The 14,252-nt window shown below is 43.1% G+C and overlaps 1 protein-coding gene across 1 annotated transcript in view; it reads left to right on the top strand.

The window, feature by feature from the left end:
* The window catches only part of LOC138504105 (gonadotropin-releasing hormone II receptor-like), a 397,205-nt gene that overhangs the window by 245,458 nt on the left and 137,495 nt on the right, over positions 1 to 14,252 (top strand). The window contains exon 2 of the mRNA XM_069624317.1: positions 6,456 to 6,640. The gene's annotated coding sequence lies outside the window, so the exon portion shown is untranslated. The remainder of the gene's footprint in view (positions 1 to 6,455; positions 6,641 to 14,252) is intronic.

The raw sequence follows: 14,252 nt of genomic DNA, 5'->3' as shown, positions 1-14,252 counted from the left end.
CCCGGTCATAGAAGCCGCCTGGTGTTTGTCCAGGATTTCGGCCTTGATAGCCCAGTTTCTAAGGTCTCTCAGCAGAATCGAGGAGAAGATCTTTCCTATCGAGTCCAAAAGGGCAATAGGCCTATAGTTCCGAGGGTTATTACAGTCTCCGTTCTTGAAAATCGGAACTATCAGGGCTTCCTTCCAGGATTGCGGGATCGATCTAGTTTTTATAATCTGCTGGAATAGAGTCAAGATGAAGTCCGTCCATGCCTCCCCATTTTCTTTTAGCATATGATTAGAAATGCCAGCGGGACCGGCCACTCTTAGAGAGCTCAGCTGTTTGATTCAATATAATATGTCTTCCCTGTCAAACTCAATACACCAGGGCGATGATTTTGCCTTTTTTGTGGAGAATTTAATGGTCTCTTCTGCTTTAAATAAGGCCGTGTAGTGCTTCACCCAATCTTCCTTCGAGACTTGGCTTGAAGTTAAGGCTGGTCGGAAGTCTTAGCCTTTATTTATAATTTCCCAAAGGGATCTTGTACTGCCGGTGCTAATCGCGGCTAGCATATGTTCTGCATCTGCCTGTGCTCATCAAATCTTTGAGGAATTAAGCCAGTTCTTATACCATTGTTTACATTGCTTAGCTCTTGCCTTGCTATCAGGCAATTTTTTTTTACGGATTATTCTGAGATCGGCACGATACTCCGTTCTACTTCTGACGAGGTCCATATTGTAGATGTTTTTTTCTTGTAATTGCTGTGATATTATTCATGTCTCTCTTGAGTTTGAATTCCTTCAACAACCATCTGTGTTCCAACATGTTTTTAGACCTTATGATGTTATCGTCTAGCTGAGCCGCTAATTTAGGAATGTCAGGAGCTTTAATCCTGAGTCTATTCCTGCCCCATTTTAATTCTATTGGGCGTGCGTTTTCTCGATATGCCTCTTTGGATTTCCATTGAAGTTCCACTTCTAATAGTGCATGATAACTGGTCAGCTGTTTTTTTACGGTAAATGATTTGATCCACTTAAGTGTGTTACCTGCCACAAAGCAGTAGTCCAAACAGGCCTTACTTCGATTACAAAACCAGGTATCCGCAACCGGAATGTCGTCCTGAGTCTGCCCATTTAGCATTAACATCTCTCTTAAGTTCATTTTCGTGACCCATCTATTTTCCCAGGGTTCCAGATGTACTCTGTGCTTCGGTTTGCCTTTTTTTGTCCAGGAGCATCAGGTTCAGATCGCCACAAATTAGGATCAACTGGTTTGGTCTTGGATTCATCAATACATTTCATAATGTCTGAAAGGTACTTTTCAGTTTAGCAGTCTTGACTGCTCCGATATCTGTTAATTAAGAGGAGTCTGATCTCCTGGCTCCCTCTATTTTTTACCAATTTCAGCACCTGAACGTATGGGTTGGGTATTTGATGGTCCCGAACCTGCAAGTCTCTGTCCTCTTTAATTAAGGTCAGCAGGCCAGCACGAGGCCTTCCCAAGGGCCCTTTCAATGAAAGTTGATGAAAGTTTGATATCCCACGCATAGCGGACTTGTTCTCAGCCAAGACTCCTGCAGGCATATCATTTCAAACTCGCTCAGGAAGTCACGTTCGCCCAAAACCCCTAGTATTCCATGAGGCCAGACGGGGTCTTATTTCTGGTCCCTCCTGTGTGCTCTAGTGCTTCTTTTTTTCCCATCGGATGTCTGGCTTTGCAGATCTTTTATCTTCTCCTGCTTGTTTGGTATCTCTGGTTCCCAGACTATTCCCTTTAGATCTTGAGTTGTCGACAGTAAACCTTAGCTTGCTCAGGTTTCTGTCAACAGGTTTAAATTGAGCATCTCTCTGGGCATGATTGCCAGATCTGGTATTGCGGACTTCTTCAGTACTTTGGATTTTATTAGACTTTGGAGGTGGTCTTTGCCGGTACTTCGGTGGGTTATCAGCAGATGATTGGATTTTATTAGTATGCCAGTCTTGCCTAGATCTAGAGGATTCCGTCTTCCATCCCCAGCCTCCAAGATATTCAGTCTGAAGCCTAGGTCTCGCATCTTCTCCTTTTTTGTCATCACAATATCCCTTACTTTCTGCGATCTTAGTTGAATGGTGATAAGATTCACAGATGAACGCAGAACGGATCTCCGTTCTGCGTTCATCTATGAAACCGATGATTATGTCATTGGGTACTAAATTCCCTGGTGAGATCAACTGGTTGAGCAAGGTCAGTGTGTTTTTCCTATTCAGGAGAATCTTCTTGTGGTCATTTGTGGTCCTTTCTAGTTTTACTTGAACGTTTTTTATGACCTTTTCCATTGAAGAGTCCTTTTGGGCCGGTCGATCTCCGTCCCTTTTTTTTTCCCCTCTCAAGTTCGTTTTCTTTCCCCTTCTCATGGATACTGGTCGACCTAGGGGCTGGTTTCTCCTCGTGTCTTCTTTGTTGTCTTCAATGTTCTAAACGTCTTAACAGATCCTGTGTTTTTGTATACGAGTGTGACTCAGTTTCCGTCCGATGAGATAGCCTTTCTGTCTCAGCTTGATGTTTAATTCTCAGCAATCTTTTGTCCTCCATTTCCTAAAGGAGGTCATTCAGTTTTCCCTCCTTCGTCAACGGTCTTTTGCCCTGTTCTTGTTTATTACAGTCAGGCCTTCTTTTCTAATTCTTTTCCATTGTAGTTCTTGCCTTGCTCGGTCTTTCCTTATTATCTGGCAGGGTTGAAACGTTATCTATTACTTGCCAGTCAGTCAGGCTGATGTTCTCCCAAGATTCCTCCTCCTGATTGTTTTGGATTATTTCAATCAAATCTCTCAGACAACCCGAAGAGTCAAGGTCCACTATCGATCCTTGATCATGGTTGGATCTCCTCCGTGGGGCTGGGTCTAGTAAGGGGTGGTCGTGAGTTTTTTTATTACATTGTATTTCTCGTCTTGGCTTTTTGAATGAGGGTATCCATTCTTCCCGAGGCAGTGTTTGAATATTCCTTAAGAAAGCTCGAGAACCGTTTGCTTTACGTTTAATTGCTTGTTTTTTTGTTTTCTTTTGGGAAAGCAATGGGAGAGCTTGTAATGAAGAAGATTCAGCAGTCATTCTTGCAGGCTTATTCGTTTGGTTTGGGTCTTGGAACATCGAATAGTTTTATTTTATCTCTTTTACGCCCTGTTTAGCATTACATGCTTCCTTGGTTTTCCCACTGCCGGCTAGGCCTTTGCCCAGAATCAGGGGGCCCTTAGTTTGTTTCGGGGCTATACTTGAAGCTAGAGATTTAGGTAGAGGCATCCCATTTGGTCAACTAATGGGCTCACACAGAGGGAGGCCTTTATCTCTGTGGATTTCCTGATCCATTTATGATCTTCCAGGATGGCCTCCATGAGTAGCTAAGAGAGTATCTGACCACACGTCCTTAGCAGGTCCCGCTAAGGGACCATGGCGCTAATAACGGGCCTGCTATTTGCGGGTCCGTAATTAGCGCCTTCCCCATTCCCATTGAGCCTTATGGGGGCTCAAATGGGAATGGGGAATGGTCTACAGAATAGGGACTTACCGGGTCCTCCAAGGTCGGAATGACCCGGTAAGTCCCCATTCTGCCAGACCGGACCCGGACCCGGGTTTGGAAGCAGCCATGGCGCTAATAGCGCCATGGCTGCCTCCAAACTCGTAATGACCCCCATATTCTCTGAGGCTAGCAAGGTGGGCCAGATGTTATGTGAGTCATGCTAAAGTGGACACTGCCGTGTGTGCTGCTCATTCAGCGCGTCCACCATGGCCCTCCCTCCCAGTTAACTAGTCAATGCCAGTGAATGCCAGCCCCTACTTGGCTGCTCCTCATCCCACCCTTGAGAGTCACATCTACTAGCACTTAGCCTAAGGTTCTATTCTTTGGCTCCCCTTAGCACATCCCCCTCAGGCCCTCCTCCATCACTTGTCCACTCCTCTGCTCCCCATCTCCTACACTTCTCCTCGATACACTTGCACGTCCAAATGCCACAAAGCCTAGTAGGACCATGACTGTATATTTACTTTTTTTTGCCATTGTTATTATTTCCCCTGTTCGGTATCAGGTAATATTACCCCCACCAATAATATCGCCATATATATGGACTTTGGAAATGGCCATAGGTGATATTATTAGTGGGGGTCATTTTTGGGATAAATGGGAGTGGTGGTTGCAGGGGTGTCCCCCGCTCCCTTTAAAATAGTATAGGGTTGCGGGGGTGTCCCCCGCAGGTTTAATAGGTTATTGTTGCTGCAAAAAATATGGCGCTATTCTTGTATGGTAATATTTTTGCTGGGATATTAACACATGGAACCCCCTTTTCCCTTCCTATTTAGCCCTGTGGCGCTTTGAAACACAATTCTGTTGTATAAAGTGCCTTACACATGCTCAATAAATAATTAAAATAAAAATGGCTTCTCAAAGATTATAAAAGTATTAGACTGGTCAGGTGTCTCAATTTTTAAGGAATTTTACTTTAACCAAGTTGTCAATGTGCTTTGTTAGCATTACATTTCATGAAGCAGAGAGGTCCCTACAAAGACTCACAATACTTTTAAGTTTTCACCAAACGATTAGGGAATTAAAAAAAGGCGGGCCAATTCAAAAATCCCCAAAAGTGTCATAATGGCAGTTCTTAAATTCAAATGTCTCTTTCACAAAAATAAAGGCCAATGTGTTTCTACATGTCTCTCCAGTTCTCTCCCCAGTGTTACTCACAGCCCTTGAAGCTTTGACTTTTTTTGTCTCCCCATGGATCAGGTTCTCCTCTAGTACTTGCTAGTTGACTTGTTGAATTCAGCTCCTGCCACACGACAAATGGCCCATATTCTCAAAGGTGAGGCAGGCTTAGAGGGATTTTAGGTTGCTCTTTGGACTCTGAGCCACCTCCTCGTACCCTTGGCTTCAAACCACTTTCACTTTCCTCTTCAACTCCATGCAAGATTGCTCCTAAGGGGGCTACTTATACTTCTCCTCTATCAGTGTCTCTGTTTACCAACTCCTCATCCACCTCTTGGATACTCTGCCACCTGCTTGCACGTCCTCCCTCATCTCACACATCTAATAGACTTGTGGTTCAAGTCTCCATCTCTAATCTCTGCTGCCTCATGTCTTACTCTTTCCTGTACCTCCTGGGCTACTCCTCTCTCAAATTCCTACTCCTGTTCCTCTGCTCCTCCTTTCACTTCCTTCTCCTCAGGTCTTACTACCTCCTCCTGCTCCTCAACTCTTTTCACCACCTCCTCCTCAGAACCTTCTCCCACTTGCTCCTCAGCTCCTCTACCTCAGGATTTACTATTTCCTTCTCAGCTTCTCATTTCTCCACCTCCTCCAGATCCTCTACTTCCTTCCTGACTTCAACCTCCTTAGCTTGTCCAACCTCTCCTTTCTCCAACGGTCACCAACATTTCACCAACAATTCTCTCCAAATCCCCACATTTCTGCATTTCTAGGGCGTCCATATATATGACCCTCGCTCCCATCCTCCTGAGCTGGGCTTGCAATGGGTTTGCACCTGTGTGTCATTTGTTTGACTGGAGCAACATTATGGAATTGGAAAGATGGGTTATACTGTGTCTGTCTTTTGTTGAGGACCACAGTTTTACAAAGCTAGTCCACCATACTGTTTTTCTTTGAGCGTATATGCATGTGTGGGAGTGCCAGGGCCCTGTGAGTTTTTCTTGAGCCCACCACCTCTCCAGCTGCAGCTTTCCTGGGAAGCAGGGTTTGAGTTACAAAGCTGGTACACAGCCCTGTTCTGCAGGGAAAATATGTCTTTACTGCTACTGAACTAAATGTTCCAACCGCTGGGCCTGCATTAAGGACCCATATATCCAGCATACTTGTTACTGCTTAGCACTGCATTTTAGGCATCACTTAATGGCAGATATCTTGGTGAAGTAAAGCTGGTGAGCCCCTGACCCCCAACTCTCCACCCCTAGGCCCGCATCATTGAGCAGGCAGTAGCACCCGACACCCATGGTCACTTTCCCCAACACACCTGCATTGTGGCTGGAGACAATGTGGCTCATTACAGGTTTGCCGGTGATTCCGTCAGGTTATCGGCAAACCCACCGTACCATTCCGGAGTCTGATATCCCAGCAATGGTGGTAAGTTCCCATCCATGGAGTCTGATTGGGTTGTACCAGTGCTGGTGATTTGTATTACCAGCATTTTTTCCGGCATTTTTTCCTAGATCGGCACACACGTAATGAGGCATACTGTCTCAGTAAGATGTGAGCAGGCACATTACTTACTTCAGATCTTGCTACAGAATCTAGATTCCCCATATTTATCTGGGATAGGGTAGTTTTCATTTGATTAAAGACATGTGTCCTTTTCCACCGTAATATCTTCTGTTCATGGTGCAAACCTTCTCTTCTAAGATTCGTATTGTAACATAAATTCTGTTATCGCTGTTTCAAGGTAATGATGGTGAGAGATGTTTACAGGCCACCATGATGTCTGTTGTTTTATCGCAGGTGCAGATACCAGGACAAACTGAGAAGATTCTAGGTGGTCTGCACCGCTGGGTTACAATTCATCTGGTGGTTGATCCATTGGTTGGGCATTTTAGAAAGTCTGGATAACCATCTTCAGTCACACACAACAAAGAATGAAGAATTGCTTATGGAATAGAAGCAAGATCATGGACTAAGACCATAAGGTTTGTTACAATAAAACTGTGGAACTACAGAATGTGGGTTATCATGGAAAAGATAGTGCATTGGGCTTTAATGGGAAATATAGTTCATTGATTTTTTCTTAAGTGTGTTGCTGAGAATATTCTGTACGGAGTGGTGGAAGAAGATTCCTTCGGGGAAATGTTGTTTCGGGAAAAATATTGGTCTGTCAGATTGTTGCATTTTCAAGTTGCTATAAGGTGAATTTGGAAGTGTGTTTTCTTCAGTGGCAGAATGGCAGCTGTGATGACATTCTATGCCTGGCTTTAAAGTTAAGGGATAGGATGACCAAGGGGCCAGGAACCACCACCCTTTAAGTGACTCAGGACCTGAAGATGGTGCAGTGAGAATTCCCTGCACTACCCCAATCTTCCCTGGTGGTGTGGCAGGGATGCATCACTGGGCAACACCAACCCGTTGTGTCGCTTTAAGGGTGTCTAGCAATACTGTTCTAATGACTGAGCAGAGGGGAGCCATGAAACCAGCTGCATACACAGGGAAACTGAAACTTAACATCACTCCATCCTTCTTAGTGTTCATAAATCCAGGCTGCGGGTAAACCTGTTCTCAGGTGAGGGGACTCACAAACCCAAAAGACTTGCAGAGCTCTGCTCAGAGGAATTAACAGCGCATGGTATTGGGAGGAAAACTCAGGGTCAACGTGCTCGCCTTGGAAGCAAGACAAGACAGAACACCACAGGTTTGACCCCAGGGTCCGCGCTTTGAAACCTCTGGGTATTAAGCATGTTATACATAACCCATCATATCATATCATATGTGAATACAATTATCCCAAGATGGGGTAGACCACAGATATCAGCCTATGAACTATCAAGAAGGAGTGTCTAACTGAGCAATGTTAACAGTAGACCACCTAACAATTCAAACTAACCAATCACATTTGATAATAGGAACCAGCTAAACATCTGAGAACGGTTGGGGAGGGGAGGTTCAGACACACAAGCACAAGCCCTAATAAGAGAGGAATGGGGAGTAGAAGACTATGGCAGTCGGCAGGGAGAGGAATTTTGGAGAAGGAGTGGTGTGGCGATGAGAGGAGCAGAAAGTGGGTCTGATCTGGAGAATTCTGCACAAGAGGACAGGAGAAGGCTTGGAGGTATAGAAGTGGCTGTTGGAGACAGCGGGTAGAGGAGGTTGTGGCAAGACAAGAAGAAAAAGAGGTTGTAGAACAACAGGAGGAAATGATGAGACATCAAGATGAGGAGGCAGTGACAAACCAGGGAGAGGAAGTGGAAGAGAAACAGGCCAGAGGAGGAATAGCCTCGCGAAGCAAAGACAGAGATGGTAGTTACCCCATCTATGCTTTATGCCTGGTGGGCCAGAGTAGGACTCAGAGGGAAATGAGGATGTGGTGAGGCAATGACAGGAGTGAAGAGTGAGGCTTATTACAACAACAAAAGAAGCCAGGGAAAAGACAAGGGTTCCAGAGGAACAAGCTCTTTGTTGGGGAAATCACTTCCTATATTTCAACCACAGCTCTTCAATATAGTGCTAGTCAAGAGGAACTACACATTGTTACCCAAATTAACAAGAACATCAGTTTAAAGCCAAAGGAGATGCCTAGATGGCACTAATGAAGGTGCAATGAGAAAGTGAGAGTACTATTAGGAAGACTCAGCTGCTTCTAAAGCATCGCATTCTCCTGTGATTCAAATATGCTCACTTCCTTTCTCGGTACTAAGTGATTATTTTGTTTGTAAAACATTAAATGAAAAAAGATCGATTTAGAAAGACTGCTTGGAGTCTGAGCAGTCTGTCAAAATCGAACTGTCACGCCACGGGACGCACACGAGTACACGCAGGGGGCTGACAGGTGCCACTGGGCCAAAAGAGGGAAGACACAGGCATCTGAGTTAAGTGTTTTGGGACGTGTGTGTGTCTGTGTGTGTCTTTGTGTGTCTGCCTGTTTGTGACTGTGGGTGAGGTGGCACGGGAGTAGGTGGGTGAGTGAGTTTGCATGTATGAATCGGTGTGTCTATGATGGGGGTTCAGGGTGAATGCTTTGGGCAAGAAGGGATGCAATGGGGAGGAAAGGGCGATTTAGGGTTCAAACCCCCCATTTCTAAGAAAACTCACCAGTGTGGGAGAGGGTGGGGAGGTGGGAGGGGAAAGGAACGGCTTCCCTGGAGAGAGGGCGTGTGGGAGGTGACCCCGCCACCCCCCTGAAATAAATCAGTCTTTTTGGTATTCGGCATTCAAAAAGCGGAAATATCACATGTAAGCACTGGCTCACCATATAATGCAGCAGACCCTGTTTGACCAGCTGCATCCCCTTTGCAGACCGAATTGCAAACCCATGGAAAAAGCACTGCAAAACTCAATACTGCCCCACCAAGCTAAGAAAACAGCACGTTTAGGTACCTATTAAGCAGCACAAACGGATAATCAGTATGACCAACACACACAGCACTTTGACCCCTTGGACTCAACAGAAATTAAGAGTTTATTACAAATGGCATGGCATACATTTTGTTTCATTATGTTAAAAATGAAACTCTTGGCCATGCAAAAGTTGCTGAACAAATTAAGCTGACACTGTAACCCTGAAGGTGATGTTAAGAGGAGTTTTCCATCATCAGCAAATAGAAGGATGCGTGTCTCCTCATTACGTAGGATAAGAGCATCTGCCTCAGGTCTAGTGATACTTGTTGCTATTTATCATTAATAAACAAGGAGAAATGAAGGGGTGCCATGACACACCCTATCTCCTTTGGTCACAGGGTATGGTTTGATCTTTCCACTCCAATGCACTAAAGAACTACAGACTATTTGTGGGGCAACACGTCCAAGCAAAATACCTGATCATCTCTGCTGTCTTATCAGCACTTTCCTGTGAACCCTGGCCAGACTTCATCCCCGTTTTTCAATATCACAATGATTTTGGTCCCCTTCTATCCATGTGAGAATGCCAAAACACAAAAACAGTAAAAATCAATTGGGAACTATACAAAAATATTAGCATACACCATAAGACATCCGATAAATGCTAAACAATGCAATGTAAAAACAATATAATTAAAGCATCAACTTAGGATGCAGACTTATCTTAATATCCTAGAATGGCCTCCTCTACTATCTCATTCATTTTCAAACCAGATTCAAGAAGCTGCTCCATAGTTTATCAAACAACTTTCCCTTTTTCTGGATGTTCAGCATAACTCTTCAACATTGCAAATTGAAATCTTGTAGTCTTATCAATTTTCTGTGTGTTGCAGAGATTGTTCAAGTCTTCAGAAGAAAAACTGAAAACATTGTTAGCACAGATGAAAGCTTACTTTGGTAAAGTTGCAGTCAGAAGCACTATAATGCCGAAGCCTGCTCCGTACAAATGACCCTCTGAAATAGTACAATCAATTTGACAAAGGTCACTGTGGATTTCAAGCACTTCAGCCCTCTGTGACTCCCATTTCCTCTCACACAGCGATCCTCCTGTCTCACCATATCCTTATAACCTCTCTTCTCGGCTGCCTAAGAATGTGCTCGTCACTGCCTTCTCGATATTTAAGGGTCACCAACAAATCACATTTCACTTGTTCACATTCTTTATCAAGCCAAATATTGATTTCCAAGGACTTCATTCTCCTCAGCTATTCACCATAATTTGTTTTATCAATTGCCAAAACAACCAGTGTCTGGAGACTGAAAAAATCTTCAAGTAACTGCAGGATGTTGGCATTAAGGCGTGTGAAAGCAACCTCCTGATTTAGATTTGACCTACGGACCATCTGGGAATTTACTGGAGGTAATCATTGTAGCATTATTATCCACTAGAGTTTTTCTGTCAAAGTTACCCCAAGGAGTACAAGTTGTCAAAACTGATAGTTTGCAATCGCTTTCCAGGTGAACTAAAAAGTTAAACAACTTTAGCAAATTACAGCTCACTAGGTCAAACAACTCTAATTAATATGACTGCATTTTATTTCAATGGAAAGCTGAGTTTGGGGTTTGCTGGTCCATCTCCAGGGAGCCTACAAGTGTAGGCTCTCAGGCCCACATTATTTAAACTGGTTGCTAAACAGGCAGCACTAGTACACCGATGTACAGCCAAGGGGCTTGAATATCATGTGTACCCCACACCTCGTCCTCTTCTTTCTATACTAGATTTAATGATAATGATGTGTTTTTTATATAGCGCCTTAATCCAAAGCGCTTTACAGAGCACATATTTACATAAAATATCACCCAACCGAAATCGGTACTAATTTATCAACCTCAGAAGGATGAAAGGCTGAGTTGGCCTTGCCGGGATTCAAACCTGCAACCTGCAGATCACGTTCATATCGCAGAAGCGAGCGCTCACCCGCTGAGCTATTTTACCGGCCTTAGGGCATGGAAGGGCTCATATCAGATATTAAAGTCAATAGATCCAGAAATCCTTCACACATTGGCAGCACCACTATAGTAAGAAACTCAGAAGAGTGGCAGCGCCACTATAGAAAGAAACTCTTCTGAGTTTATTTCTATAGTGGCACTGCCAATGTGTGAAGGATTTCTGGATCTATTGATTACAACGGAGCAAGGGGAAAAACTCTGTACCTTCACGGGCATGCAGCACATTTTCAATATTGGGCGCAGGGGACCCTAAGTTGATATTTCAAGACCCTACTTTTGAAACAGGTATTAGAGTCACCCAATAGAACAATGTGCTGCAACCTACTCGTGTCACACAAATCACCCATGGATGCCAGCAAAACATATCTCTACAAATGGTAAATTGCATAGTCTTAAATACATATTTAAACCATGCACTACCTGGGTACCATAAATCATAATCCTTTCACCCAAAATAGCTGAAGAATGAATAAAGGTCATAGTTACATGCATGACAATTAAACTGAGGACATAGTAGGGACCCACATTCGCCAAAATGCAAGGGGGAGGTGAAGTGACATCATTCACCTGATTACCTCACAACAAGATGTGGTGCACTATGACCTTCGGCCCAGATGACATCACAGGAATTGATGCAGCAGATTATTTTTAAATCATGCATCTGCTTAAGATGATAAAAACAAAGCAAATACAATAAAACAGACCTAAGACTATTTCAGATACTAACCTTATTTTAACTACTAGAGTGCTGCTTTGATATGCAGGTTAATGATATGACTGGGTGGACGAGATCACCTGTAGCCAACATAAGCCAGGGGCATTGCATTCATGGGACAGTACAGCCACATACAGCCAGCTCGTGCAATTGTATGGAAGTAAAAGCCTCATACTATATATATATATATTAAATGTATTATTAAGATTTAGGGTTTATTACAAATCTTTATCTTTAAATCAACATAAAAAAAAATCCTTAGAAAAAACAACTGAATGATAATCCTTTTACACATCGTACAGCACAGATTAAAACAAAAACACACAGTCTCCCTAGTCCCTAGATTAATCCATACAAGCAAGTCTACAGCTCAGAACCTCTTTGGCATTTTGGTAGACAATCATAAGATTTACTTTCTTTTTACAAGGGGGCCTGCAAACAATTACTGTTTTTGTCCTCAAGGGTCAATGTCCAGTCATGTTGCCAGAGTTTCCTTTTAACCTTCGCAGGGATTTTGATCAGCATCTCTTGTTTAATTTCCAGTTGTTCTAGAATCACCCGACATCCACTCCACTGGTCCATGAGATCAGGACCAGCCTTGACAGTTTCCGTAGCTAATAATTTGTATGGAATGGCTGTCGGGGTCATCGTGCATTTTGTTGGGAACAAAGCAAGCGCCTTCCAAACCGTTCTTGCATAGATGGAAATCAGTCCTAATTTACATCTAATAACAGAAGTTGGGACTAACTTTGGTTACCTCAATATTTTTCTCCAAACCCTCCCTTCTACGGAGGCCCATATTTTCCACGGGGTATACAAAAATGCCTCTGCACCATAAATTAAAATAAGGAGCATCTTTGTTTTATAAAAAGTCAACAACGGAAGGATTGAAAATGTACCATGTTTTGTATGGATCAACAGACCTTAAGATGCTAGCGTTTTCATTTTAGTTTGTAAAGCCAGTTGTCGGGGAGCATCGTCTATACTAGTATTTATGTGAGCTCTCAAATAAATCATAGATGAAACTTGAATAAGGACTACACATTCTAAATACCATTTAAAGGTCGATTTCTGTCTACCCGTCCTAGAACCCAGAACTAAGATGTTTGTTTTGGATGAATTTATCATCAACCCATTCTTAAGCATATATTCTTGTAGACCATCCAAACTCTGCTGCAGACCTATCAGAGTTTGGTCAATCAATACAAGATCATTGGCATACAGAATCCAAGCTAACTTGTGTTCACCAATCTTGGGGGCGAAAGATCGAATGTGGTCTAAAGTCTCACAAAGATCAGAAAAAATACATTGAAAAGGGTAGGAGTCAGTGGACATCACTGTTTCAGTACTCTATGGGTGTAAACCGCTCTATTCAATAACCCATGAGCATTTAGTATGATTTGGAATTTTGTTGACGTGTATAGAGACTTCATTGCCGCCAGTAAATCAGCAGGACAATTCCAGGTTTCCATTTTTGACCATATCAGTTTCCTGTCGACAATATCAAATGCCTTTTTCAGGTCAACAAAAGCCAGGTACATTTTTGTACCGCTTTTGAGGGCTTTCACTTTCAGTATATTTATCAGCAAGAGATTCAAGTCTGTTCCCACCCCCTTTACAAAACCTGTTTGATGGGGGTCATCCCTGTTCGATTCTGAGATCCATTTTTGAAGGTGTCTTAGGAATAGATCTGCAAACAGTTCACCCAGCACATTCAAGAGGGCAACAGGATGGTAGTTGGAAGGACCCGCCATATTGCCCCGCTTGAAAATGGGAACAATTATGGCTGACCTCCAAGTACTTGGGATCTCACGGGTCTTCATGATCTGGCTAAAAAGCCTATAAATAAAAGGTAACCAGGCATCGGATGTTTCTTTGATCATTGAGTTGGTGAGGCCATCAGGCTCTGGGGCTCTTGAGGGGTTAGCTTTCTTAATTAATATTTCTAGATCCAACATACCTACTGGAAAAGACCAAACCACCTTTGTTTTTATAGATGAAAAGCGGTCCAACCCACCCACTGGACTAAATAGTTTCTCATAAAATTCAATCAAGTCCACTTCTGTTACCACATTTGACAGAGGCACTAGTTGTGAATAGGTGCACTTATTAATCAATTGCCAGATGAGTCTTGTGTCTTTTTTCCACCAAGGAAAATAACATCTCTGGTGTGTCTCTCTGGAGCATATAGGCTTTATGAAGGGCTAACTAGTTTTTGTACTTTTGTTTCCTTTTTCTCAGCCGTACTTGCCGCAATCCATCTCTCAATCGACCAATTATCCGCAACTCTTTAGCAACAGTTTTTTCTCAGCTACAATTCTCTCGTAAAAAGTATGGTTATGAGCAACGCAAGATTTCTGTTCTTTTTTGTCATTTGTATATAACTCAAGCAGCAGAGGGGCATAATTTATATCCGCCCAAATTTCAGTTGTTTGGTGTATTTCTCAAATATTATGACTATGTCTTGGGGCTTCAAATGCAAACGGTTTGCACCCTGTGTAGGTCTTAAGTATACTTGCCTCTTTTCA

Source organism: Ambystoma mexicanum, chromosome 11 (genome assembly GCF_040938575.1).
Source record: "Ambystoma mexicanum isolate Mex_15411 chromosome 11, UKY_AmexF1_1, whole genome shotgun sequence".
Classification (NCBI taxonomy): Eukaryota; Metazoa; Chordata; class Amphibia; order Caudata; family Ambystomatidae; genus Ambystoma; species Ambystoma mexicanum.
Note: the sequence above shows the minus strand (reverse complement) of the source record. Positions and strands in the feature narration are given on the sequence as shown.